At 38.6% G+C, this 26,490-nt stretch overlaps 17 non-coding genes across 17 annotated transcripts; all 17 read right to left on the reverse strand.

The window, feature by feature from the left end:
- Positions 1-15,334: 15,334 nt before the first annotated feature.
- Positions 15,335-15,475, reverse strand: LOC141794060 (U4 spliceosomal RNA). Its single transcript, XR_012598507.1, has one exon. It is a non-coding gene; the product is annotated as a U4 spliceosomal RNA (small nuclear RNA).
- Positions 15,476-16,092: 617 nt separating this feature from the next.
- LOC141794057 (U4 spliceosomal RNA) lies at positions 16,093-16,233 on the reverse strand. The gene has a single exon (XR_012598504.1). It is a non-coding gene; the product is annotated as a U4 spliceosomal RNA (small nuclear RNA).
- A 617-nt stretch (positions 16,234-16,850) lies between these two features.
- On the reverse strand, positions 16,851-16,990 carry LOC141794063 (U4 spliceosomal RNA). Its single transcript, XR_012598510.1, has one exon. It is a non-coding gene; the product is annotated as a U4 spliceosomal RNA (small nuclear RNA).
- Positions 16,991-17,504: 514 nt separating this feature from the next.
- On the reverse strand, positions 17,505-17,645 carry LOC141794064 (U4 spliceosomal RNA). Its single transcript, XR_012598511.1, has one exon. It is a non-coding gene; the product is annotated as a U4 spliceosomal RNA (small nuclear RNA).
- Positions 17,646-18,146: 501 nt separating this feature from the next.
- LOC141794087 (U4 spliceosomal RNA) lies at positions 18,147-18,287 on the reverse strand. Its single transcript, XR_012598533.1, has one exon. It is a non-coding gene; the product is annotated as a U4 spliceosomal RNA (small nuclear RNA).
- Positions 18,288-18,791: 504 nt separating this feature from the next.
- Positions 18,792-18,932, reverse strand: LOC141794058 (U4 spliceosomal RNA). The gene has a single exon (XR_012598505.1). It is a non-coding gene; the product is annotated as a U4 spliceosomal RNA (small nuclear RNA).
- A 512-nt stretch (positions 18,933-19,444) lies between these two features.
- LOC141794061 (U4 spliceosomal RNA) lies at positions 19,445-19,584 on the reverse strand. Its single transcript, XR_012598508.1, has one exon. It is a non-coding gene; the product is annotated as a U4 spliceosomal RNA (small nuclear RNA).
- A 503-nt stretch (positions 19,585-20,087) lies between these two features.
- Positions 20,088-20,228, reverse strand: LOC141794075 (U4 spliceosomal RNA). The gene has a single exon (XR_012598522.1). It is a non-coding gene; the product is annotated as a U4 spliceosomal RNA (small nuclear RNA).
- A 511-nt stretch (positions 20,229-20,739) lies between these two features.
- On the reverse strand, positions 20,740-20,880 carry LOC141794059 (U4 spliceosomal RNA). The gene has a single exon (XR_012598506.1). It is a non-coding gene; the product is annotated as a U4 spliceosomal RNA (small nuclear RNA).
- A 515-nt stretch (positions 20,881-21,395) lies between these two features.
- Positions 21,396-21,536, reverse strand: LOC141794016 (U4 spliceosomal RNA). Its single transcript, XR_012598463.1, has one exon. It is a non-coding gene; the product is annotated as a U4 spliceosomal RNA (small nuclear RNA).
- A 504-nt stretch (positions 21,537-22,040) lies between these two features.
- On the reverse strand, positions 22,041-22,181 carry LOC141794027 (U4 spliceosomal RNA). The gene has a single exon (XR_012598474.1). It is a non-coding gene; the product is annotated as a U4 spliceosomal RNA (small nuclear RNA).
- Positions 22,182-22,680: 499 nt separating this feature from the next.
- Positions 22,681-22,821, reverse strand: LOC141794066 (U4 spliceosomal RNA). The gene has a single exon (XR_012598513.1). It is a non-coding gene; the product is annotated as a U4 spliceosomal RNA (small nuclear RNA).
- A 505-nt stretch (positions 22,822-23,326) lies between these two features.
- On the reverse strand, positions 23,327-23,467 carry LOC141794038 (U4 spliceosomal RNA). The gene has a single exon (XR_012598485.1). It is a non-coding gene; the product is annotated as a U4 spliceosomal RNA (small nuclear RNA).
- Positions 23,468-23,967: 500 nt separating this feature from the next.
- LOC141794046 (U4 spliceosomal RNA) lies at positions 23,968-24,108 on the reverse strand. The gene has a single exon (XR_012598493.1). It is a non-coding gene; the product is annotated as a U4 spliceosomal RNA (small nuclear RNA).
- Positions 24,109-24,614: 506 nt separating this feature from the next.
- On the reverse strand, positions 24,615-24,755 carry LOC141794047 (U4 spliceosomal RNA). The gene has a single exon (XR_012598494.1). It is a non-coding gene; the product is annotated as a U4 spliceosomal RNA (small nuclear RNA).
- Positions 24,756-25,254: 499 nt separating this feature from the next.
- On the reverse strand, positions 25,255-25,395 carry LOC141794062 (U4 spliceosomal RNA). Its single transcript, XR_012598509.1, has one exon. It is a non-coding gene; the product is annotated as a U4 spliceosomal RNA (small nuclear RNA).
- Positions 25,396-25,901: 506 nt separating this feature from the next.
- LOC141794048 (U4 spliceosomal RNA) lies at positions 25,902-26,042 on the reverse strand. Its single transcript, XR_012598495.1, has one exon. It is a non-coding gene; the product is annotated as a U4 spliceosomal RNA (small nuclear RNA).
- Between the last annotated feature and the right edge of the window lie 448 nt (positions 26,043-26,490).

Here is a 26,490-nt window from a genome sequence, read left to right on the forward strand (position 1 = left end):
GTTACAGGGGTCCCATCCACCCACTTCCAAGTCCCCTCTTCAAAATCCCGGATCAGACCAATCCAGACGTTTTCTCCCAGAGCCACCAGCCCAGCCACAAAGGTCTGTTCTAAAAATACACAAAAGGATCTTACAAAGAAAGAAAGATGAAAAAATATTTAGCTTTTTTATCAATCATTACTTTTTATACTAATTTTCTTTGTTTTCCTCCTCTTTTTTGTTTGTCTTTTGATTCTTCTGTTTCTTTCTTTTTTTGCGTGCCCTGTTTGTTACAATTTACTTTGTATTTCTTAAATGACTTTTTTCATCTTTTGTCTTTCTTGCTTATTATTTTCCAATTAATGTTTTTTATGTTATGTTTTATTTTGTTTTGTTTTTAAATCTAAGATGCTCTTGTTTTGTTCGTTTTGTATTTTTTTCTCTCTCTAGCTTTCTTACCTTTCCATTGATTTTATTCTTATTTTATCTATTTTTTTCTTTGCTTCTTGTGGTCTTTTTTTGGACTTATCTTGGATTGTTCTGTTTCTTTCTTTCTTTCTTTCTTTCTTTCTTTCTTTCTTTCTTTCTTTCTTTCTTTCTTAATTTATTTTTCTTTCTTTCCCTTGTCCTTCTTGCTTATTATTATCTCTTTTTATCCTGGAAACTCTACTTTGTGTTTTTCTTTCCTTTTCTTTTTTTTTTTTAGTTTTTTACTTCCTTTTTTCTTATTTTTCTCTCTAAATCTATTTTCCCTTTGCTCTTTGCTTTGTTTTTTTGTTTGTTTGTTGTTGTTGTTGTTGATTTTTTGATTTTTGTTCCTTTTGTGGTCTCTTTTGTTTTGCCTTATCTTGTTTTTTTCTTTTCTTTTTTTTATCTCTGCTCTTCTCTTCTCTTCTCTTCTCTTCTCTTCTCTTCTCTTCTCTTCTCTTCTCTTCTCTTCTCTTCTCTTCTCTTCTTTCTTTCTTTCTTTCCGTTGTCATTCTTGCTTATTATTCTTGTTTTTTTTCCTGGAAACTCTTCTTTTTTTTGCTTTTGTTTTTGTCTTTCTTTTTTCTTTTTCAACGTTTGTCTCTTTTAATCTATTTTTTCCCTTTGCTCCTCAAAGTTTTTTGTTTGTTTGTTTGTTATTTTTTATTATTATTTTTTGCTTTTTGTGTTTTTGTTTCTTTTTTTGGTCCCTTTTGTTTTGTCTTATCTTGTTTTTTCTTTTCTAATTTTCTTTATATTTATTTTATTTTCTTTTTTCCTTTCCTTTCTTTCTTTCTTTCTTTCTTTCTTTCTTTCTTTCTTTCTTTCTTTCTTTCTTTCTTTCTTTCTTTCCAGCTAACCTTTTCCTCGCTGCTGTTGATGATGACCAGGTCCCCTCCCCTGGCCTTGCAGTCCAACCTGCTGTCGTTCCAGTTCCTCTTTAAACTGGACACGTAGTAACAGCTGCCGTTGAACTCCTTCCACTCCGGCCCACAGGGCCACTCTGATGGACCGACACAGAACATCACAAACACAGTACAAACTCATTTAACGTAGAGTCATTAAACCAAAGTCTTACCTTTGAATTTTTCAACCAGCCTGACCAACTGATCTTTAACTGCTGACAAAGTGCTGTAATTACTCAGTAACTGATCCTTTTCCATCTGCAGAGAGTTGAGGAGCGTTTGGAGCTGATCCTTTTCTTTCTGTAACTCGTCTCTGTTCATACTCAGGCTGATAAACTGTGTCTCTAACTGGTCTCGGTGTTGTCTCAGGGTGTTGTAGTTTTGCTGTAGCTGATCTTTTTCTGTCGTCAGGTTACTCAGTCTGGCCTCAAACTCAGAGCACCCAGCACTCATTGGGTCTTCTGTTGTTTGACAGCTGAATATGAAATCTGTGAATCATACAAACAGAGTGAAGAGAGAGTCTATAAATTTCTCAATGATTTTAAAAGGAAATAACTTACAGTAGAGGATTTGTCCGATGTTAGCAGCTAACAGGACGGCACACAGTAATCCCAGACACACAGAAACACGTCTGGAGGGAGCCTTTCTCCTCTGAATATCTACGATACCAAAGAAAACAACAATCAGACACAATTTCTCACAGACAGAGCTAAATGTTTTCCATACTCTCCAATGAAATTAAAGCAACCTGCTCCAAAGTTAAAATTCAAAAAGATCTATGGTCTGCATTTTGATAAAGGTGAGTTTTTTAGAGTCGTTTCCTCTCAACATTCCTGATTTTTAAATTGTGTTGTATTTCATGTTGATACCGTACCACTGGTCACAAGGCCTTCCTTCAGGCCGTCGTTGATCTCCATTGAATCCATCCTGATAACACACTGTAAGAAAAAAAAAGTTGAATAAAGCTACAGCTGCCAAACAATTTTTTTAAAATCAAAGTAAAACATCCTGATTCAAATTAAGTGCAAATACATCTACAGAAATTTTATTGACAGTTCTGTAGAAAAATACCTTCATTTAAAGGCCCCATATTCTGACGTTTAACATGGATCATTGATGTCTTCATGAAATGGTAGTAACATGCTTTGGTCCAAAAAGCCAATAAATCAAGCCCAGCAGCATTGTTTCCAGGCTCTCATAGCCCCTCTGTTCAGAACGCTCTGATTTAGTGGGCGTGGCCTTCATATGTAAATGAGCCACCGCTGATACCGCCCCGCTCTTCAGCGTCACTGAGAGCGGCGCCACGAGCTCCGAGTGCACAATGTTTAGAAAACAGAGAAGCTCGTTTACCGTAACATTACAGGCTAAAACAACAGGCTAACTGCAGCTAAAGTTAGCATCCTGAAGCTAACACAGAGACAGGGGGGACACTGAGGAAAAGCTCTTCCATCTGCTCCACAGCACACAGCATTTAAAATACTCACATTTCCAGGGTCCCAGGTTTGTTGGAGGATGGTTGGTAATGCGCCTGGATTCAGGACCAGTCTATTGGCTAGCCCTCTGTTGGACTGTCCAAAGTTGGAAAAGCAGTCGGCCGTGAAGTGACTAGCACACACATGCACAGTTTTACTGAGTGTAGCTGGAACATTTCCTTGATAAATGAACTCTAGACACTTAGTCTGTCTTCTTTCAAGATGGGAAGCTTGCGCATGGAACTATGTGGCTGTTTACAGCCAAAAACAGAGCAGTGAGGAGTGGGCGGGGAGGGGGTCCGGAGGTATCTGCTCCAGTGGACCAATCAGGTCAGACTTGCTCCTGATTGGTCAAAAAAGGGAATCTCTGGCGTTGGCAAATCCCCAAAATCCAAACAGCTGGTTTTAGGTCAGGATTTTACATTCACAAGCTCTACTAAGAACAGGTTTGGTCATTAAATATCACATTTTGTGGGCTGGGAGGAAAGAAAGCGACCCACAAATTTCATTAAAAGACTCAATTTAGTGATTTTTGCATAATATGGGACCTTTAAAACATTCTTCTTAAATTATTACGTAATGTTATTATGTAATGTAAGGATGTCTGTTTGCTAAAGTTAACCCAAACATGAACCATGTACTCACCGCTGATCCAAGGAGGCAGAAAGAAGTCGGAGTGTGAGCTCAGTAACGTGAAGATGCTGCGTGGTATCAATCCAAACACAAAGAAAAGAAATGATCATGGATGGATTAAATGTGCAGAAACAGGATGCTCTTTTTGCCCATGTCATCATATCTATCATATCCCCTCTGGCTCCAGAACTTCTTCTTCTGTGGTTTCTCTTCCTATTGACTGGTATTATGTAAACAGAATAAACAATACAGAAAATTTTGAAAAGCTAACTCTTTGGAAATTTTCGTTGGGTCTGCTGCTGAACTCTTTTTTTCTAATTTTCTGCACGCCTTAGCCCCTCCCAGCAGTTTAGCTCAGCTAGAGCCAGAACGCCTACCCAGAGGGAACGTACTGGATATGAGACCCTGCTGCAATGACTGTGTCAGCCCTTCTGTTTCAATGGTTAGCAACTATAATTAAAGAGTTTAACAAATAAAAATATGTTAATGATAGTAAACAAACTATTATTGTTATTGGATCATCTCTTTTAGGGTCAAAGTAACTGTTTGTGAATGATCTTAAAAATAAAGCACAATTTTACAGAACTTTTTGAACTAGGGTTGAAGAGGATGTCTGTAATCTTAAATGTGCTGAGAGGAGGATCTGTTTTATTGTGACTGCAGCGCCACCTTCTGGCCTGGAGTCTCACACACACTGTTGGGAAGATGTGACTTTTAACCAGGCGCATGTTTGTTTTGGGAACAAATTTTCTCTGTTCAAGTCAAATTTTTACCGGATACCATGCAACGCAACAAGGTAAGGTATTTGCCAGTACAGTAATGTAGCGCTACGGTTTGAAACGTGACATCAAGCAAACATAGTAGCCAGGTGTATGTAGCACTATCGGCAGCCCGGTGCTCCGACATATCTGAAGACTAATGATATGATGAGTAAACTTTGTCAGTTTGTACCGTAGTTTAGTAGCTGGCTATATTTAGCTTTATTTCTGTCCTACCAGAGCTCATCTACCAACTCCAACCTCACCAAGCAGAGCTAACGTAACCTCACTCTTCATTTTATTGATAGACTCTCAAGTTTGAACAGACCACTGCAGAATAACTGCTGACTGTGGGTTGGACTCAACATTAGCATGAACAGATTAGCCCTTTTAGACTTTAGCTCGTGCTCTATCTCTCTCCTGTTTATCTTTCTTCTGCTCTTCTGTCCTTTTTCTGTCTGACAGTTAGGCTCCAGTGTCCACCATCGCTACAAAATTAATCACAGAAATCGTTTTCAGCAAAGAAAAACACAGATCTCTCTTCCCTCTTCTAAACTTCATCAGCTGGTGTGGTGTTGTCATAGAGACTTGGACAGAAAGCTGAGAAGTAGCATTTAGGAATAACTTTATTGGTGCTGATAATCTTGTTTTAAAGTGTGGATTAGTATCAGACAGTTATCTAGAAGAGAGACTTTTTCAAGATGATATCCATTTTTTTTTTTTAAATTGACAATATTTCGTACCAGAATGTCCCACGCCGCTCAAAACACCCATCTTTGCATCTGATCATTTGCAAAATAACCGTGCTCAGAGGTCATCAGCCTCAGCTTGAACACAATGCTAGGATAAAATGCAGAAAAACAAGGCAGCAAGAAATATATTATGTCTCAACATTTTCAACAGAAATGTTTGTCATGTCGATGTGTGGCAGTTTGAGTCCGACCTCAGAGAGTGAAGACGTGTCAGTCAAGCCAGCTGTTGTGAGATGGTTTTAACTGATGTACAAAACAGCTGGACTGTCATTTGCTTAGCTCTCCCAGCAGTGACTTCCCAGTCAATAAATTACTTCACTGTCTTCATAGAAAGATTAAAACACAAAGTATTGTTCTGTATTTGAATAACATCTATGTTGAAATACCCAAACAGCTGATTGTGTCGAGATTCCTTCACGTTTCCAGAAAAGTGCTTTGTTTATAAGAGCATGAGCGTGCTGAGCTGAAGATATTTACATGCCTTGTTGCTTTTGAATGAGGTTAAATGGATTAGAGCTAAGTACCCTTACAGACTGTTGATTCAGTCTGGCACTGGTACAAGGTTTAAATATGTGCTTCATTCTGGGTGGCGGGTGTGCCTGGTCTGTTCGTTTGGGGGACATTTTAGAGGAGAAACCATACATCGCTCAAGAATTCCTTAAAATTAGCTTTTTTTTCAAGTTAATGCAAAAATGAGGTCTGAATTGTTGTAACAAGTAAAAAAAATCTGCCAAAGGAACAAGAGAAAAGTTTCTTGTATCAAGACATTATAGAATACATTTGAATAGAATAGAACTTTATTGTCATTGTAACAAGTACAACAAAATTGAAGTCACAGCAGGAATCAAGAAAACAAAAGTAAGAAAGTGTATAGAAAGTGCAAAAAGCTCCATAAGAAAATAGATGGTGACAGCTTGTCCATCATTGTCCAGTCAGCCAGCCTCCACCTCCACAGGGTCCAGAACTGAGCTTCTTCAGCAGTCTGTTCAGTCTCTGTCTCCTGGATCCTGTCTGCTCACAGCAGGTGAAGCTCTTCCATCTCTTGGTGTCTGCTGTTAGCTCTGTTAGCCATGTCTGTGAATAGCATGATGCTACTCTGCCTTCTGGTACTTCCTCTGTTGCTGGGTTAGTACGGCTAGCTTGTCCATCTTATTGGAGATAGATCTTATGTTCCCAATAACGATGGATGGAAGGACAGGTTGATGTCACCTCCTTCTCCTCACCTTGTGGGAAACATCTGGTCTAGCACCAGTTAGCAGTGACATGCTACAGGCTGCTAACAGCTGAGTTCACATGTAAACAATGTGGCCATGGTTACATGTAGGATCTCCAGACAAACACAGGAGGAAAATATAGTAAAAACATCACTGAGGACAAAACCAGTTTGGTGTGCACGACGAACAAATGAGCCATACAAAGTAAAGATCTGCTCCAAATACAAAGATGACGAAAAAGAGACGAAAAAATTACAAGAAACAGACAGAGAAGAGAGAGCTGCTGCAATGTTTCTCTTGTTCCATTGGCAGATTTTTTTTCACCTGTTAAAGCAATTCAGATCTCTTTTTTTTTTGTCTTTAAATAACTTGAAGCAAGACATTTTTCTGGACCGACCAGTTGAATGTGGCTCAGATCGAATATAATAAGACAATTTTTTTTACTAAAAATCAAACAAAAACACTTGATAAGATTTCAGTTTTTGCAGTGCGGGGCTGAATAACGCTTCTTAGCATGGCGTTGCCTCCCTCTTTTGGATTCCATAAAATAAACTTCAGATGAACTTTCATGGCTGTTTATGAAGGATACAGTGAAACAGTGGTATTTACACATTTAATGTCTTTGATTTTGTCTGTAAGAAGAAGTCAGTTTCATGTTTTATGGATCCGTCAGGTTCTGACACTTCATGGCAGCAGGAGGAGGCTCGGCCTGTAGCTGAGCTCAGTCACAGGGAGCAGATAAAAATTCAGCTGACAGAAAACATGGGTCTATTTTTAGTGTCCAGGCTGAATTTCCTAATCACCTCCTGGACTCCTGTATGAATAATGAATGATGACTTGTCATTGATATAATACCACAAAACCAAACCAGTCGGAGCAACCCAAACATGTCAGAGGCATCTCAATGTCCCTGAATCAGCCCCCTCTGACAGCTGACGGCTTTTTGTGACCTCACTGACCATTATCATGCAGTCATACACACCTCCTATCCAAGCTAAAGGAGGCGGTGAATGAGGAGGTGAAGCTGCTGAGTGTCTGATGGAGATAAGAGGAAATGACTGTGGCTGAAGGGCTCCATCCTTCAGCCTGTCACAGCTCACACCGCCCATATTAATCAGCCTCAGTAAGTCAGGATCTGATCTCAGACGGACACTTCAGGAAACAAGAGGAGAGGAGCGATCAACATCTCAGCATCCTGCTATCTCACACCAAACACACAGATGTGTGTGTGTGTGTACTTTTTCAAATGTTCCACTCAGATAATATCCCAGTTCAAACTGCAGAGCCTCTCTTACACGGCAGTCGGACCCACGTCTTAAAAATTAAAGAGAACACACTTTCAAATCATCAGAACAGTTCAAGTCCAAATTAAGAAAGTCAAATAAGTTGCAGCAGTGTCTTATATTAGGAATCACACGGCTGCAGTGAAATGATCTTTAACTTTTAGATTAATGGTTAAATAAATGACTCACTGCCTGGTCCATAACCATGGCTCAGTGACTGGACATAGCTTCAAAGTACGGTGGCCCTAAAATGCAACACACAACGAGTACAACAAAAAAAAGGAAAAAAAGAAAGAAAAAAAAAGAAACACAAAAAATCAGCATCAAATAAAATTAAAAGCATGCCAACAAAAGAAAGTAAATACATCAACAACAAAAAAAGCAGCAAAGAAAAAAAAAAAAGAAAAGAAAAAAAAAACGAGACAATAAAAAAATGAAACTGTGAAAACAAAAAAGTAAAAGTAAACACAACGAAAAACTACCAAAAACTGGACATAACTACAACCACATTAAAACAAGAAATAAACTGAACAACAAACATGACAGGAAACACAAAAAGAAAACAACAAAAAAGAAAAAAAAGAAACTTAAAAATAAAAAGAGAGAGAGAGATAGTGACAACATAAAAGGGAATGCAACATAAAAAAATGCAAATTAAAAAAAGAAAAAAAGGACAGGTGACAATACACAGAATACATGAAAGAAAAAAGAAAACAAGACAAAAGGAAAAAAAAGAAAATAAACAGAGACAGACCAAAATAGAAAACACACACACACAAAAAAAATTAAATAATAAAAAAAACAGGTGGCAATGTGAAAAAACAGAAAATAAAAAGGAAAAAAACAACAACACAGAAAATAAAGAAAATTTGACAACAGCAAAATCACACAATAAAATAGAAAAAAAAATACTTCAAAAATGGAAAAAAAAAATTAGAAAACACACAAAAAACACCACTAACAAAAAAATAAAATTAGAAAATAAAAAAAAAGACGGTGCAGGTTTTTATGAACTACTTCTTTGCCGATCACGTTTAATTCACCAATGACTCAGTTTTGCTCGTGCTGCTGGCACGGGAGATGTTACTTCGAGGAAAACTATTTGTCAGTTCCTAAATTCCAGTCATGTCAGATCATCAAACTTTTGCAGAAGTAGAGGTAGTGAAAGCCAAACAGTGAGGACACATTACGCAGCTGAAATACGACGAGCATGTTCCTCATTTGTGAGCAAAGATGATGAAACAGAAACTCAGAGGCATTTGGAGAAGTCAGGGAAATAACATGACGTGTAGATGTTGTTCCACCGATCATATTCGAAGCACATCAAGCCTTTTTCTCAACCTATCACATTAGCTCGTGACTTACAGGCGAATCACTCCAATCCAACCCCCCCACCACGAACCACCGCCTCTGTTTCAGTCACAACCTTGAGATGAGAGCGTACAGATCCTCAGGGAGGCACTGGAGGAGGGGTCGTTATCATTTTTGGCAGTCCTCCCATGTAAACCCAAAGGCCCTCCTCCATATTCATCAGGGGTGATTATGTGCTGACCTCCGCCTGCCGTTAATCCTGAGCTGATGTATGCCCAGCAGGCAGCCAGGCATCGTGGAGGGGGAGGCTGCAAAACCTGACACTGCACCCAATTAAGGGTCTTTGAGGTGAGGGGAAAATATGGCCTCGTTATCATTTGTACGATGGCCATGATGGATTTTATTTCTGTGCTGTTAAATAATGCTCCACTGGAGACCACGTACGTACAGAAACTGCAAAACCAAGCAGATTGAAACATGATGCTTTACATGAGGAATGAGCAAAGTGTAAAAATAGAGACGCTGAATAAGTAATGTTCAAGGTTCCTGAAGAAGAAGAAGAAGAAGAAGAAGAAGAAGAAGAAGAAGAAGAAGACGGAGAGAGGGGTTTGTAAACAGTATTAAGTCATGAAATAAATCAGGGATGAAAAAAAAGAGCTGAGTTCACAGAAATCGACACGTCATATTTTTATACCTCTACTAAAAATACATTTTGTATTTATGCTTCTGAAGTTATAAAACCCAACAGATGATTACAGTCAAATGAAGTCTAAGACAAAGCTTTTCAGTCAAACAGTGTGTGATAAAGTGCGGTACATGTTGTAAAATGGAATTCTGGGTAGTTTTGTGCTTTTATTCATCTACACTGTAAAAAAATCCCTGTTACCTTTAAACGCAGCACTGTAAAAAAAACCACTGTAAAATACTGACAACCCTGCTGCCAAGAGTTGCTTTTGTCAACCTCGTCAGCAAACCTTTATCACATGACGGAAACGAGAGGAAACGCAACGTAGATGATGGTCATGTGACAAGAACAATTTTATAGTATATAACGCAATGGTTTACAAAATAAAAACTATGCTAAAATATCTCTTCATTTTCGTTTTAAAGAAAAAAAAAAGGGGTTGGGGCTGAATGCTTAAAGATGCCAAAGTCTTGTTTTATTTCCTTAACTCAGACAAATAAAAATAGTTATATAAATAGTTAAATAAATAAAAATAAATAAATAAAATGAATAAATAAAATAAAAATAAATAAAAAATAAATAAAAATGAAAAATGAACAAATATAAATATAAATAAATAAATAAAAATGAAAAAATATAAATAAAAATGAAAAAATAAAATGAAAATAAATTAAAATAAAAAGGAATACATTTAAATATAAATGAATATATAAATAAATTAATAAATAAATAAATAAAAACAATTTCAAAAAAAGAATCTTTGAAATGAGGGAACATAGGCATGCTCCCAGCCTCTAAAGGGCTGGCCAATCAGGGGGAAGGGGGTTTGTGGAGCGGAGAGCCTTAAAGAAACAGCAGCTAAAATGAGAGGCTGAAATAACCCTTTTTCCGAAACACTAGTGTGAGAAGAATAGGAATTTAATTAAATAGGAATTTAAATAGGAATTTGCTGTAAATCATGAAAAACTACTACGGAGGCACCAGAGGGACAGAATAAATATTAAAAAAAAGCTCTTTATCCCCTCTTTAAAGAGATTAGAATAAAAGTTTGGAAGCAAGCAGATGCACCCCCACACTCCTCCTTTCAGGTCATTAGCATACTAGCTCATCATATCAAAACAGTTTTGTGTGAGCACTCAGCAAAAACCAGCCCAAGCCTTTTGAAATCGCTCTCCGTCAACTCTTCACAGGAACTCATTTCCCCGAGTGCTAAACTATTTGTGATTTGAACAAATTGATTGAATTTGGTTATTTCTGCAAACCGTCGTCAGTCAATGTTTCTCTGTGTGTCTATTTCTGCCGCTGACGCTGACAATGATCCACAGAAGCTGGCAACAAATTGGTGCCATGACTGTGACAACTGTCTCCAGTATCATCACAACGCCGACAAAATCAGATTGCAGGGGCTGAAGCGTTTGTCATGTCTCCTCTCAGTGTCACGCTGCTGTTGTTCTTCCTGTCCTGAAGACGGAACGTGGCGCAGCTTTTTGCGTCACATGTGAAGGAAAAGCAGCACATCTTTAGATGCAGTGTGAATATATAGCACAGATAGAGGCACAGATGGAGCTCATATAGAGAAACAGAAGAAAAGAAGGCTGGCAGATAAACAGATGTGTTGGTTTTCGTGTCACAGCTGGATCAGTTCTCTGCCGTTTGGACCGGCCACATTAATAAAAACACCAACACCCTGTGGGCTACGAAGATCCAATTTTGGAGCCGAAAGGAATCCTCACACCAGCGGGGGAGGGATCACTCTGTATCAAATTAACAGCACTATAATTCATTCACAATCCCAGAGCTACATTACAGCCTCAGTGCTTCGCCTTCCTGACAAGATCAATTATGGATATGTTTTCTTTTCCAGCATGTAATTAGTGGTGTAACCGTGGAAAGTACGACTTAAGTGTCTTATCTGTACATTGAAAATGTTCTTCAGGCTGTCACTCAAAGTACAAATACAGGTTGGTTTACCACCAGTGGCAGAAAAAAGGCCAAAGAAAACTTTCTACAGCCCTGCGTGACATTTAAAGCAGATGTGAAGCTGTCGTATTCTGCACAGAGAGCGTTCCAAGAGGGAAGCAAAGGTTAAACAAAGGATCTCTGCACGTGAACCAACTTATTAACCCTTAAAGACCCAGACCAAGGGTGTCCAACCTGTGGCTCTGGAGCCTCATGCAGCTCTTTGACTCCTTTGCAGTGGCTACTTGTAGCTTTACAGATATTATTGAAATGAAGAATTTTGTTTTTCTTACAGAGAGTATTGAAGATTAATCATGCATTAACATTTTGTTGAACTAAATCTTCATCCCATCTGTCAATAAAACCTGCCACCGCTCTACTTCACCTCCTACAACATCAACAGCCCACCAACTTACAGCCCTGGGAAGATAACTACATCTACAAAAATCTGGAAAAAAAACAGATTTTGATTCTGTGTGGATGGATTATTTTGACTGACAACGTGCTGGCTTAATAAACATGATTGATATGTGACAAGATGTTAGCAAACAACAAAAAATGATGAGCTGAGTGATATTATGCTATCAAATTCGGGTACTTTTCCAACCAAAAAAATGTTAAATTTATTGAATTTCTCACTTTATTGAATTTTAAATTTCAAAATTTTTGATCTTTTTTTTTTTTTTTTTTTTTTTTTGGTGGGGGGGGATTATTTTTGTGTACAAATTTTTTGCATTTTTTTTAATCTGGTTAAATTTTTCAGCATTGAAATTTCGAGGATTTTTTTTCAACTTTATTCTAAATAAAGAAGTCACATGAGCAATTTCATAAATTTTTGAATTCTTTGAGGGAGGGGTTTTTGGAATTTTTGTTATTTTGTTGACTATATATTTTTTTAATGTGGTTAAATTTTTTCAGCCTTACAATTTGGGGGATTTTTTTCAAATGTATTCAAAATAAAGAAGCCACATGTACAATTTCATAAATTCAAAAAACTTCTCATTGAGATAAAAATTTACTAGATTTTAACTATGTTAAAAACTTTATACACTCTATAGTCTTTATTGTGAAGGTAAAGTTGATTTTAATGTCTCCTGAATGACTTTAATCCAGGTGATCTGAAGCTAAATGGCTTCTTTGAATGTAAAGGTTGTAGACCCCTGACCTAGACCATTTAGAGGGTCTGGCCCTCCTGTATTTATTTTGTTTTTCTAACATGTTGAAGCAATCAACATCAAGTGCCTAACATCATTTGATCAAGAGAACCTTATCTTTCACTCTGCCTAATTCAAAGTCCTATTTGTACCTTTCTTTTTACAGTCTAATATTGGATAGAAAAACAGAGTGCTTTTAAAATGTGTAAAAACTTAGTCTTACTTTATTATTATTGTATTTTTTACTGTGAACTTAGTCAAACATGTCTGGAACATGACAGGGAGTTTCAGTTTTATGTTGGGCTTCCAAATGATTTTTGTCACCATCAAACTTTTCCTTCCCAACCTTTCCTTTGTGTAGCTTTTCCTTCTATTCAAATCTGTATATACATAAAAACGTGTTAGCATATATAAATTCAATTTTTCAGTGTCAGAAAAAAGCTAGAGATTGAAGCATGTAGGGGGCTCGACTGAAAATGAATTAACCTGCAACTAAAAAAGTAAAGAGAAGAAATTCACTCAGTTAAAATAATAAATTATTGAGACTTTGGTGCACAAGCCGTTCCAAAACAGTCATGTAGATGTTTACTTTTAAAAACCAAGTGAAAATTCATCCAAATCACAAAGTTTTAATTAAACCATGGCGTACTTGATGAATATCAAGCTAGTTTAAATTGTTCGTTGTTCAAAGGTGACACCACTGAAAGCAGTAGGGTGCGACTGATAGATTAATAGTGGGTTGTTTATTATTGATGTGCATTGGTTTTAGTGCTGACAGAATTTCCCCAGGGACAGTAGCTGCATTTCCGTTACACCTAGAATTGCGCAAAACCTTAATATCACAATAAAAAAAAAAACAATTTGGAAACACCAAAGCTTAAAAAAAAAAAAAAAAAAAAAAAACTCTTGGGTTTCAGTAAAAAGTTTTGAAGCTTTCACGAGGTGCTTTTTTTGCACCTGCTGCACTCATTGAAGAATACACAAGTGTTTTGTATGCATTAGTATTTGAATCTAAAAAAATGTGATTTTTATCTCACATGCCCCTGCTCCAAAAAATAAAGCTGACAAACAAACCCATCATTTCCTGGGATTGTCCAGTCCCAGCATGCAAATCACTTCTTATTAAAGCTCAGTAACATTTTTTATTTACCCAATGTGACCCATCAGCCGCTCCCCGCCCCGTCCCAGCCGTTGACACCAGAACCAGGATTAAATTGCCAGTTTGAAGACACTAAACAACTCAATTAAAACTGCCGGGCTCCATCAGCGAAGCGAGAACAGAATTCAAGCTGCTGATTTTCAGCAGGCAGATCCCGTCTGGTGTGTCGATGTGTATTCCAGCTTCGAGTGCAATGGTTAAGCACCTGTCGAGTTTAATCAGTGAGTAAGGAGTGAGTTACAAGAGCAAAGCGGGTCTGTCCTCTGAAGAATGGAGCTCTTTGGAGAAACAGCGTATGCTTCACATGCAGATCTATCCGTTTGTTTTACAGCGACCTGTATTTCACAGTTAAATTCTTAATATTCTGTCATTACTGTGAAAAAATGTATCATTCCAACTCCTCTTCAAGCTTATATCTCAAAAATATGTGGTCCTGTTGGAAACATTCAGTTGTAAGAGAGATAAGAGACTCATAAGACTTCAGCATCGTGTTTGGGAAGAGTTCAAGTTCAACAAGCAAGTGTTTGAAGCTACGTCTCATGGATGCTAACAATGCAAAGAGTTTATAATAAAGGAGCATTAATTAATCCTATTGTTTGATGTAACAGTCATGATGGATGGGAGAGGCTGACCTCAAAGTGTATGTACAAGGAAGAAAAAAAATCACACGATACCAGGAAAACAATCTGAATGTCAGTTTCTGTTTGACTGACAGCTTCATCGACACATTCATGGAAATGAAATCTGGGCTCCCACTTGTTTGTGCAGAACTGTGTTCAGAGTGTATTACTTTAGAACAGTGTTTCTCAATTGTGGTCCTGGGGCCCCCCTGCCCTGCATGTTTTAGATGTTACCCGAATCCAGCACACCTGATTCAAATGAATGGCTCGTTATCAGGCTTGAGCAGAGCTTGATGACGAGCTGATGACGTCCTGGGGCCCCAGGACTGCAATTGAGAAACACTGCTTTAGAACAAAACATCCATTTGAACTGATCATAAAATTGTTCAACGTTACTAGCATTTACTCTGTGGACATTAATTTTTGTTTCATTTTCTTTCAAGTCCCAGCATCTTCAGTCACCTGTGTTGTGGCCTTATTAACAGCTCTTTTGCGAGAAGTGAGCAAACTTAAGAGACCTTGCCTGAGTTTGCTGGAGAGAGAAAGAAATGCGTGAGAGTCATGGTTATCTTTTGTACGGAGGTGCAAGTCTCCCATGAGACCAACAAAAATTGCCTTGGCTGACTGTATCTGGTTAGCTGCCTGTCTGTGAAGAGGCCCATGGAGTTGGAACTTGTGAAATTTTCCTTTGGTACAGAGTTGCAAGTCTCCCATGAGACCAACAAAAATTGAATTGAAATTGAAATATAGTTTTTGAAACATTTATAGGGCACATTTACCCACATTTCTTCTTGAATTCTACTTGCTTCCCATACATTTTTTAAATTATTATTTGTGATTGAAAGTACCAGCATTCTTGGCACTGACTGGCTTTGCTAAAATGTTTTCTGAACTATCCAAGTGTATAAATTGCTGTCTGTCTGTCTCTGAAGGGACTATCAGGTCAAAGTTGTAAAATCTTCCTTTGGTACAGAGATGCAAGTCTCCTATGAGACCAGCAAAAATTGCCTTGGCTGACTGTATCACAAGTCATCCAGGCGGGGTATTGGGTAAAGTTTTCAACTAGCAATGATCACGTCTCAGTTGGACTTCTTAGACTATGATAATGCCTCTGCGCAAGCATGCAGTCCTCCAGCACCAGAGGCATCTGGACATGGCCCAACACTCTCTTCACATGTGGTTCACTCTCTGAGAAGCTCTGGTCCTAAAGTTGTTCCAGGACAACGACACATCTATGGAGTGTGTTCTTAGGTACAAGGCCACCCCTTAGCATATCAATGTCAATCACTCTCTGTGATGCTCTGGTCCTAAAGTTGTTCCAGGACAACATTGTGTCTTTGGTTTGATGTCTGAAGTTCAAAACTGCCTTATCTTGACATATTAATCTGAGCCAGAGAAATTCATTCAAAGCTTCTTTCAGTAAATGTAGGATTAAAGTAAAGAGGCCTAAGTTTGCATGGTAATCCTCAAGTGTTGGTTAACTAAAAAGGAAAAAAAAACATTTACATGTATAGTTTGTGAAATAATTACAGGAAAACTGCAACAACATTCTTCTTAAATGCTCCTTTTTGATATTAACCTTATTAAGAATTTGATGATTAGAAGTGCCAGCATTCAATGAGGCACTCAGCAGCTTTTTCAAACACTTTGTGAGCAATTTAGTTTAAGGTTTGCTGCCTGTCTGTGAAGAGGCCCATGGAGTTGGAACTTGTGAAATTTGCCTTTTAACACAGCGTCAAGTCTCCCATGAGACCAACAAAAATTGCCTTGGCTGACTGTATCTCAAGTCATCCAGGCGGGGTATTGGGTAAAGTTTTCAACTAGCAATGATCACATCTCAGTTGGACTTCATAGACTATGATATTGCCTCTGCGCAAGCATGCAGTCCTCCACCACCAGAGGCATCTGGACATGACCCAACACTCCCTTCACATGTGGTTCACTCTCTGAGAAGCTCTGGTCTGAACACTGTTTCAGGACAACGACATGTCTATGGAGTGTGTTATTAGGTACATGGCCACCCCTTAGCATATCAATGTCAATCACTCTCTGTGAAGCTCTGGTCCTAAAGTTGTTCCAGGACAATGTCATGTCTTTTGTTTGACTTCTGAAGTACAAAACTGCCTTTCCTTGACATATTAATCTGAGCCAGTGAACTTTATTTGAAGCTTCTTTCAGTAAATGTAGGATTAAAGTAAAGAGGCCTAAGTTTGCATGGTAAACCTCAAGTGTTGGTTAACTAAAAAGGAAAAAAAAACATTTACATGTATAGTTTGTGAAACAATTACAGGAAAACTGCAACAACATTCTTCTTAAATGCTCCTTTTTGATATTAACCTTATTAAGAATTTGATGGTTAGAAGTGCCAGCATTCAATGAGGCACTCAGCGGCTTTTTCAAACATTTTGTGAGCAATTTAGTTTAAGGTTAGCTGCCTGTCTGTGAAGAGGCCCATGGAGTTGGAACTTGTGAAATTTGCCTTTGTACACAGCGTCAAGTCTCCCATGAGACCAACAAAAATTGCCTTGGCTGACTGTATCTCAAGTCATCCAGGCGGGGTATTGGGTAAAGTTTTCAATAGCAACGATCACGTCTCAGTTGGACTTCATAGACTATGATATTGCCTCTGCGCAAGCATGCAGTCCTCCACCACCAGAGGCATCTGGACATGACCCAACACTCCCTTCATATGTGGTTCACTCTCTGAGAAGGTCTGGTCTGAACACTGTTCCAGGACAATGTCATGTCTATGGTGTGTGTTCTTAAGTACATGGCCAGCCCTTTGCATATTAATCTGAGACAAAGTACTTTATTAAAAGCTTATATCAATAAGTGTAGGATTAAAATAAAGAAGCCTAGATTCGCAAGGTTATCCTTACGTTTTGGTTGCCTTAACAGGACACAAATCATGGAAATATAGTTTTTGAAACATTTATAGGGCACATTTACCCACACTTCTTCTTGAATTCTACTTGCTTCCCATACATTTTTTAAATTATTATTTGTGATTGAAAGTACCAGCATTCTTGGCACTGACTGGCTTTGCTAAAATGTTTTCTGAACTATCCAAGTGTATAAATTGCTGTCTGTCTGTCTCTGAAGGGACTATCAGGTCAAAGTTGTAAAATCTTCCTTTGGTACAGAGATGCAAGTCTCCTATGAGACCAGCAAAAATTGCCTTGGCCGACTGTATCTCAAGTCATCCAGGCGGGGTATTGGGTAAAGTTTTCAACTAGCAATAATCACGTCTCAGTTGGACTTCATAGACTATGATATTGCCTCTGCGCAAGCATGCAGTCCTCCAGCACCAGAGGCATCTGCACATGGCCCAACACTCCCTTCACATGGGGTTCACTCTCTGAGAAGCTCTGGTCCTAAAGTTGTTTCAGGACAACAACATGTCTATGGAGTGTGTTCTTAAGTACAAGGCCAACTGTTTGCATATCAATGTGAGCTTCATCAATTCATTTAAAGCTTAGTTTCTATTAATGCTAGGTTTAAATTAAGTAGATTAGTTTGACATGGTTATGGTTTCCTTAACAGGAAACAGATCAGGGGAATAAAGTTTTGAAAACACTCAAAAGGCAACAGCAAAAACATTTCTTCTTGAAATTCTGCTTGTTTTGATTTATATCCTTTAAATATTATACAGTTTTAGGTGCCAAAATTCCTTCAGGCACCAAGTGTCTTTTCTACGTTCTCTTTGAAAATCTGATCATATGTGTTGATCCCTGTCCATCAAATGGGCTTTGATGCGTGAAATTATCATGTTTCTCTTGGTACAGAGTGTCAAGTCTCCCATGAGACCAACAAAAATTGCCTTGGCTGACTGTATCTCAAGTCATCCAGGCGGGGTATTGGGTAAAGTTTTCAACTAGCAATGATCACGTCTCAGTTGGACTTCATAGACTATGATATTGCCTCTGCGCAAGCATGCAGTCCTCCACCACCAGAGGCATCTGGACATGGCCCAACACTCCCTTCATATGTGGTTCACTCTCTGAGAAGCTCTGGTCTTCAAGTTGTTGCAGGACAACAACATGTCTATGGAGTGTGTTCTTAAGTACAAGGCCAGCCTTTTTGCATATCAATCTAAGCAAAGGAACTACATTTACAACTGATTTTAGTAAGTGTGTGATTTAAATACAGGAGCTTAGCTTTTCTTGGTTATACTAAAGTTTTGGTTACCTTAACAGAAAAATTTCATAGAAATTGGTTTTGAAACATTAACACAGCAACTGTCAAACATTTCTATTACAATTCTGGCCTTTAAAACATTTTTTATTGACGGGTGGGTTGAAGTACCTGCATTCCTTAAGTAACCACGCAGCTTTTCTGCAAACTTTTTAGAAAGTCTGTGAATATAGGTGCCTTTCTTCCTGTGGGCTGCCCTGTCTAGCATGAAGTCATGAAACTTTCCTTTGGTACTGTGTTGTAAGTCTCCCATGAGACCAACAAAAATTGCCTTGGCTGACTGTATCTCAAGTCATCCAGGCAGGGTATTGGGTAAAGTTTTCAACTAGCAATGATCACGTCTCAGTTGGACTTCATAGACTATGATATTGCCTCTGCGCAAGCATGCAGTCCTCCACCACCAGAGGCATCTGGACATGGCCCAACACTCCCTTCATATGTGGTTCACTCTCTGTGAAGCTCTGGTCCTAAAGATGTTCCAGGACAACATCATGACTTTTGTTTGACTTCTGAAGTACAAAACTGCCTTTCCTTGACATATTAATCTGAGCCAGTGAACTTCATTTGATGCTTTTTTCAGTTAGTGTAGGACTAAAGTAAAGAAGCTTAAGTTTGCCTGGTAATCCTAAAGTTTTGGTTAACTAAAAAAGGAAAAAATCATATATATGTATAGTTTGTGAATCATTAACACGGAAACTGCAACAACATTCTTCTTAAATGCTCCTTTTTGATATAAACCTTATTAAGAATTTGATGGTTAGAAGTGCTAGCATTCCAAGAGGCCCTGGGCAGCTTTTTCAAAAAATTTTAGAGCATTTAAGTTTAAAAAAAGCTGCCTGTCTGTAAGGGAGCACCTGAAGATGGAACTTGCAAAATTGCCTTTGTACAGTGGTGCAAGTCTCCCATGAGACCAACAAAAATTGCCTTGGCTGACTGTATGTCAAGTCATCCAGGCGGGGTATTGGGTAAAGTTTTCAATAGCAATGATCACGTCTCAGTTGGACTTCATAGACTATGATATTGCCTCTGCGCAAGCATGCAGTTCTCCACCACCAGAGGCATCTGGACATGGCCCAACACTCCCTTCACATGTGGTTCACTCTCTGAGAAGCTCTGGTCCTAAAGTTGTTTCAGGACAACGACATGTCTATGGAGTGTGTTCTTAAGTACAAGGCCAGCCTTTTGCATATCAATCATAGCAAAGGAACTACATTTACAACTGATTTTAGTAAGTGTGTGATTTAAATACAGGAGCTTAGCTTTTATTGGTTATACTAAAGTTTTTGTTCCTTAACAGAAAATTTTCATAGAAATTGGTTTTGAAACATTAACTAAGCAACTGTCATACATTTCTATTACAATTTGCTTGCCTGTTAAACATTTTTTATTGATGGGTGGTTTGAAGTTCCTGCATTCCATTAGTATCCGAGCGCTTTCTTACAAACTTTGTAGAATATCTGTGAATATAGGTGGCTTCCTTCCTGTGGGGTGCCTTTTCTGGCATGAAGTCATGAAACTTTCCTTTGGTACAGAGTTGCAAGTCTCCCATGAGACCAACAAAAATTGCCTTGGCTGACTGTTTCTCAAGTCATCCAGGCGGGGTATTGGGTAAAGTTTTCAACTAGCAATGATCACGTCTCAGTTGGACTTCATAGACTATGATATTGCCTCTGCGCAAGCATGCAGTCCTCCACCACCAGAGGCATCTGGACATGGCCCAACACTCCCTTCACATGTGGTTCACTCTCTGAGAAGCTCCGGTCCTCAAGTTGTTTCAGGACAACAACATGTTTATGGAGTGTGTTCTTAGGTACAATGCTGAGCCCATTGCATATCAAAGTGAGCTTCATCAATTCATTTAAAGCTTGGTTTCTGTTAATGCTAGGTTTAAATTAAGTAGATAAGTTTGACATGGTTATGGTGAGGTTTTGGTTTCCTTAACAGGAAACAGATCAGGGGAATAAATTTGAAAACACTCAAAATTCAAAAGCGAAAACATTTCTTCTTGAAATTCTGCTTGTTTTAATTTATATCCTTTAAATATTGTACAGTTTTAGGTGCCAAAATTTCTAAGGCTCCAAGTGGCGTTTCTACGTTCTCTTTGAAAATCTGAACAGATGTGTGGACCCCTGTCCATTAAAATGGGCTTCGATATATGAAATTATCATGTTTCTCTTGGTACAGAATTGCAAGTCTCCCATGAGACCAACAAAAATTGCCTTGGCTGACTGTATCTCAAGTCATCCAGGCAGGGTATTGGGTAAAGTTTTCAACTAGCAATGATCACGTCTCAGTTGGACTTCATAGACTATGATATTGCCTCTGCGCAAGCATGCAGTCCTCCACCACCAGAGGCAGCTGGACATGGCCCAACACTCCCTTCACATGTGGTTCACTCTCTGAGAAGCTCTGGTCCTAAAGTTGTTTCAGGACAACGACATGTCTGTGGAGTTTGTTCTTAAGTACAAAACTGCCTTTCCTTGACATATTAATTTGAGCCAGAGAACTTTATTTAAAGCTTCTTTCAGTAAGTGTAGGATTAAAGTAAAGATGCTTCACTTTGTGTGGTAATCCTAAAGTTTTGGTTAACTAAAAAGGAAAAAAATCATATATTTGTATAGTTTGTGAAACATTAACAAAAACACTGCAACAACATTTCTTCTTAAACGCTCCTTTTTGAAATTAACCTTATTTAGTATTTGATGGTTTGAAGTGCCAGCATGCAATGAGGCACTTGGTTGCTTTTTAAAAAATTCTGTGAGCATTTTAGTTTAAGGTTAGCTGATTGTCTGTGAAGAGGCCCATGAAGTTGGAACTTGTGAAACTTTCCTTTGGTACAGAGTTGCAAGTCTCCCATGAGACCAACAAAAATTGCCTTGGCTGACTGTATCTCAAGTCATCCAGGCGGGGTATTGGGTAAAGTTTTCAACTAGCAATGATCACGTCTCAGTTGGACTTCATAGACTATGATATTGCCTCTGCGCAAGCATGCAGTTCTCCACCACCAGAGGCATCTGGACATGGCCCAACACTCCCTTCATATGTGGTTCACTCTCTGAGAAGCTCTGGTCCTAAAGTTGTTTCAGGACAACAACATGTCTAAGGAGTGTGTTCTTGAATACAAGGCCAGCTGTTTGCATATCAATCCAAGCAAAGGAACTACATTTACAACTGATTTTAGTAAGTGTGTGATTTAAATACAGGAGCTTAGCTTTTATTGGTTATACTAAAGTTTTTGTTCCTTAACAGAAAATTTTCATAGAAATTGGTTTTGAAACATTAACTAAGCAACTGTCATACATTTCTATTACAATTTGCTTGCCTGTTAAACATTTTTTATTGATGGGTGGTTTGAAGTTCCTGCATTCCATTAGTATCCGAGCAGCTTTCTTACAAACTTTGTAGAATATCTGTGAATATAGGTGGCTTCCTTCCTGTGGGGTGCCCTTTCTGGCATGAAGTCATGAAACTTTCCTTTGGTACAGAGTTGCAAGTCTCCCATGAGACCAACAAAAATTGCCTTGGCTGACTGTATCTCAAGTCATCCAGGCGGGGTATTGGGTAAAGTTTTCAACTAGCAATGATCACGTCTCAGTTGGACTTCATAGACTATGATATTGCCTCTGCGCAAGCATGCAGTCCTCCACCACCAGAGGCATCTGGACATGGCCCAACACTCCCTTCACATGGGGTTCACTCTCTGAGAAGCTCTGGTCCCAAAGTTGTTCCAGGACAACAACTTGTCATGGAGTGTGTTCTTAGGTACAAGGCCACCCCATTGCATATCAAAGTGAGCTTCATCAATTCATTTAAAGCTTAGTTTCTGTTAATGCTAGGTTTAAATTAAGTAGATTAGTTTGACATGGTTATGGTTATCTTAACAGGAAACAAATCAGGGGAATAAAGTATTGAAAACACTCAAAAGGCAACAGCAAAAACATTTCTTCTTGAAATTCTGCTTGTTTGATTTATATCCTTTAAATATTATACAGTTTTAGGTGCCAGAATTCATTTAGGCACCAAGTGGCTTTTCCATGTTCTCTTTGAAAATCTGAACATATGTGTGGATGCCTGTTCTTTAAATGGGATTTGATATGTGAAATTATCATGTGTCTCTTTGTACTGAGGTGCAAGTCTCCCATGAGACCAACAAAAATTGCCTAGGCTGACTGTATCTCAAGTCATCCACGCGGAGTATTGGGTTAAGTTTTCAACTAGCAATGATCACATCTCAGTTGGACTTCATAGACTATGATATTGCCTCTGCGTAAGCATGCAGGCCTCCACCACCAGAGGCATTTGCACATGGCCCAACACTCCCTTCACATGGGGTTCACTCTCTGAGAAGCTCTGGTCCTAAAGTTGTTTCAGGACAACAACATGTCTAAGGAGTGTGTTCTTGAATACAAGGCCAGCTGTTTGCATATCAATCCAAGCAAAGGAACTACATTTACAACTGATTTTAGTAAGTGTGTGATTTAAATACAGGAGCTTAGCTTTTCTTGGTTATACTAAAGTTTTTGTTCCTTAACAGAAAATTTTCATAGAAATTGGTTTTGAAACATTAACACAGCAACTGTCATACATTTCTATTCCAATTCTGCTGGCCTTTTAAACAATTTTTATTGATGGTGGTTTGAAGGACCTGCATTCCATTAGTAACCAAGCAGCTTTCTTTCTAACTTTTTAGAAGATCTGTGAATATAGGTGGCTTCCTTCCTGTGGGGTGCCCTTTGTAGCATGAGGTCATGAAATGTTTCTTTTGGTACAGAGTTGCAAGTCTCCCATGAGACCAACAAAAATTGCCTTGGCTGACTGTATCTCAAGTCATCCAGGCGGGGTATTGGGTAAAGTTTTCAACTAGCAATGATCACGTCTCAGTTGGACTTCATAGACTATGATATTGCCTCTGCGCAAGCATGCAGTCCTCCACCACCAGAGGCATCTGCACATGGCCCAACACTCCCTTCACATGGGGTTCACTCTCTGAGAAGCTCTGGTCCTAAAGTTGTTCCAGGACAACAACTTGTCTATGGAGTGTGTTCTTAAGTACAAGGCCACCCCATTGCATATCAAAGTGAGCTTCATCAATTCATTTAAAGCTTAGTTTCTGTTAATGCTAGGTTTAAATTAAGTAGATTAGTTTGACATGGTTATGGTTATCTTAACAGGAAACCGATCAGGGGAATAAAGTATTGAAAACACTCAAAAGGCAACAGCAAAAACATTTCTTCTTGAAATTCTGCTTGTTTGATTTATATCCTTTAAATATTATACAGTTTTAGGTGCCAGAATTCATTTAGGCACCAAGTGGCTTTTCCATGTTCTCTTTGAAAATCTGAACATATGTGTGGATGCCTGTTCTTTAAATGGGATTTGATATGTGAAATTATCATGTTTCTCTTGGTACAGTATTGCAAGTCTCCCATGAGACCAACAAAAATTGCCTTGGCTGACTGTATCTCAAGTCATCCAGGCGGGGTATTGGGTAAAGTTTTCAACTAGCAATGATCACGTCTCAGTTGGACTTCATAGACTATGATATTGCCTCTGCGCAAGCATGCAGTTCTCCACCACCAGAGGCATCTGGACATGGCCCAACACTCTCCTCACATGTGGTTCACTCTCTGAGAAGCTCTGGTCCTAAAGATGTTACAGGACAACAACATGTCTAAGGAGTGTGTTCTTAAGTACAAGGCCAGCCTTTTGCATATCAATCTAAGCAAAGGAACTACATTTACAACTGATTTTAGTAAGTGTGTGATTCAAATACAGGAGCTTAGCTTTTATTGGTTATACTAAAGTTTTTGTTCCTTAACAGAAAATTTTCATAGAAATTGGTTTTGAAACATTAAAACAGCAACTGTCATACATTTCTATTCCAATTCTGCTGGCCTTTTAAACATTTTTTATTGATGGTGGTTTGAAGGACCTGCATTCCATTAGTAACCAAGCAGCTTTTCTTACAAACATTTTAGAAGATCTGTGAATATAGGTGACTTCCTTCCTGTGGGGTGCCCTTTGTAGCATGAGGTCATGAAATGTTTCTCTTGGTACAGAGTCTCAAGTCTCCCATGAGACCAACAAAAATTGCCTTGGCTGACTGTATCTCAAGTCATCCAGGCGGGGTATTGGGTAAAGTTTTCAACTAGCAATGATCACGTCTCAGTTGGACTTCATAGACTATGATATTGCCTCTGCGCAAGCATGCAGTCCTCCACCACCAGAGGCATCTGCACATGGCCCAACACTCCCTTCACATGGGGTTCACTCTCTGAGAAGCTCTGGTCCTAAAGTTGTTCCAGGACAACAACTTGTCATGGAGTGTGTTCTTAGGTACAAGGCCACCCCATTGCATATCAAAGTGAGCTTCATCAATTCATTTAAAGCTTAGTTTCTGTTAATGCTAGGTTTAAATTAAGTAGATTAGTTTGACATGGTTATGGTTATCTTAACAGGAAACCGATCAGGGGAATAAAGTATTGAAAACACTCAAAAGGCAACAGCAAAAACATTTCTTCTTGAAATTCTGCTTGTTTGATTTATATCCTTTAAATATTATACAGTTTTAGGTGCCAGAATTCATTTAGGCACCAAGTGGCTTTTCCATGTTCTCTTTGAAAATCTGAACATATGTGTGGATGCCTGTTCTTTAAATGGGATTTGATATGTGAAATTATCATGTGTCTCTTTGTACTGAGGTGCAAGTCTCCCATGAGACCAACAAAAATTGCCTAGGCTGACTGTATCTCAAGTCATCCACGCGGAGTATTGGGTTAAGTTTTCAACTAGCAATGATCACGTCTCAGTTGGACTTCATAGACTATGATATTGCCTCTGCGTAAGCATGCAGGCCTCCACCACCAGAGGCATCTGCACATGGCCCAACACTCCCTTCACATGGGGTTCACTCTCTGAGAAGCTCTGGTCCTAAAGTTGTTTCAGGACAACAACATGTCTAAGGAGTGTGTTCTTGAATACAAGGCCAGCTGTTTGCATATCAATCCAAGCAAAGGAACTACATTTACAACTGATTTTAGTAAGTGTGTGATTTAAATACAGGAGCTAAGTTTTTTTTGGTTATACTAAAGTTTTGGTTACCTTAACAGAAAAAGTTCAAAGAAATTGGTTTTGAAACATTAACACAGCAACTGTCAGACATTTCTATTACAATTCTGCTGGCCTTTTAAACAATTTTTATTGATGGTGGTTTGAAGGACCTGCATTCCATTAGTAACCAAGCAGCTTTCTTTCTAACTTTTTAGAAGATCTGTGAATATAGGTGGCTTCCTTCCTGTGGGGTGCCCTTTGTAGCATGAGGTCATGAAATGTTTCTTTTGGTACAGAGTTGCAAGTCTCCCATGAGACCAACAAAAATTGCCTTGGCTGACTGTATCTCAAGTCATCCAGGCGGGGTATTGGGTAAAGTTTTCAACTAGCAATGATCACGTCTCAGTTGGACTTCATAGACTATGATATTGCCTCTGCGCAAGCATGCAGTCCTCCACCACCAGAGGCATCTGCACATGGCCCAACACTCCCTTCACATGGGGTTCACTCTCTGAGAAGCTCTGGTCCCAAAGTTGTTCCAGGACAACAACTTGTCATGGAGTGTGTTCTTAGGTACAAGGCCACCCCATTGCATATCAAAGTGAGCTTCATCAATTCATTTAAAGCTTAGTTTCTGTTAATGCTAGGTTTAAATTAAGTAGATTAGTTTGACATGGTTATGGTTATCTTAACAGGAAACAGATCAGGGGAATAAAGTATTGAAAACACTCAAAAGGCAACAGCAAAAACATTTCTTCTTGAAATTCTGCTTGTTTGATTTATATCCTTTAAATATTATACAGTTTTAGGTGCCAGAATTCATTTAGGCACCAAGTGGCTTTTCCATGTTCTCTTTGAAAATCTGAACATATGTGTGGATGCCTGTTCTTTAAA

Source organism: Halichoeres trimaculatus, unplaced genomic scaffold (genome assembly GCF_033239565.1).
Source record: "Halichoeres trimaculatus isolate MK-OKI-2021-1 unplaced genomic scaffold, fHalTri1.1 fHalTri1_scaffold_7, whole genome shotgun sequence".
Lineage (NCBI taxonomy): Eukaryota > Metazoa > Chordata > Actinopteri > Labriformes > Labridae > Halichoeres > Halichoeres trimaculatus.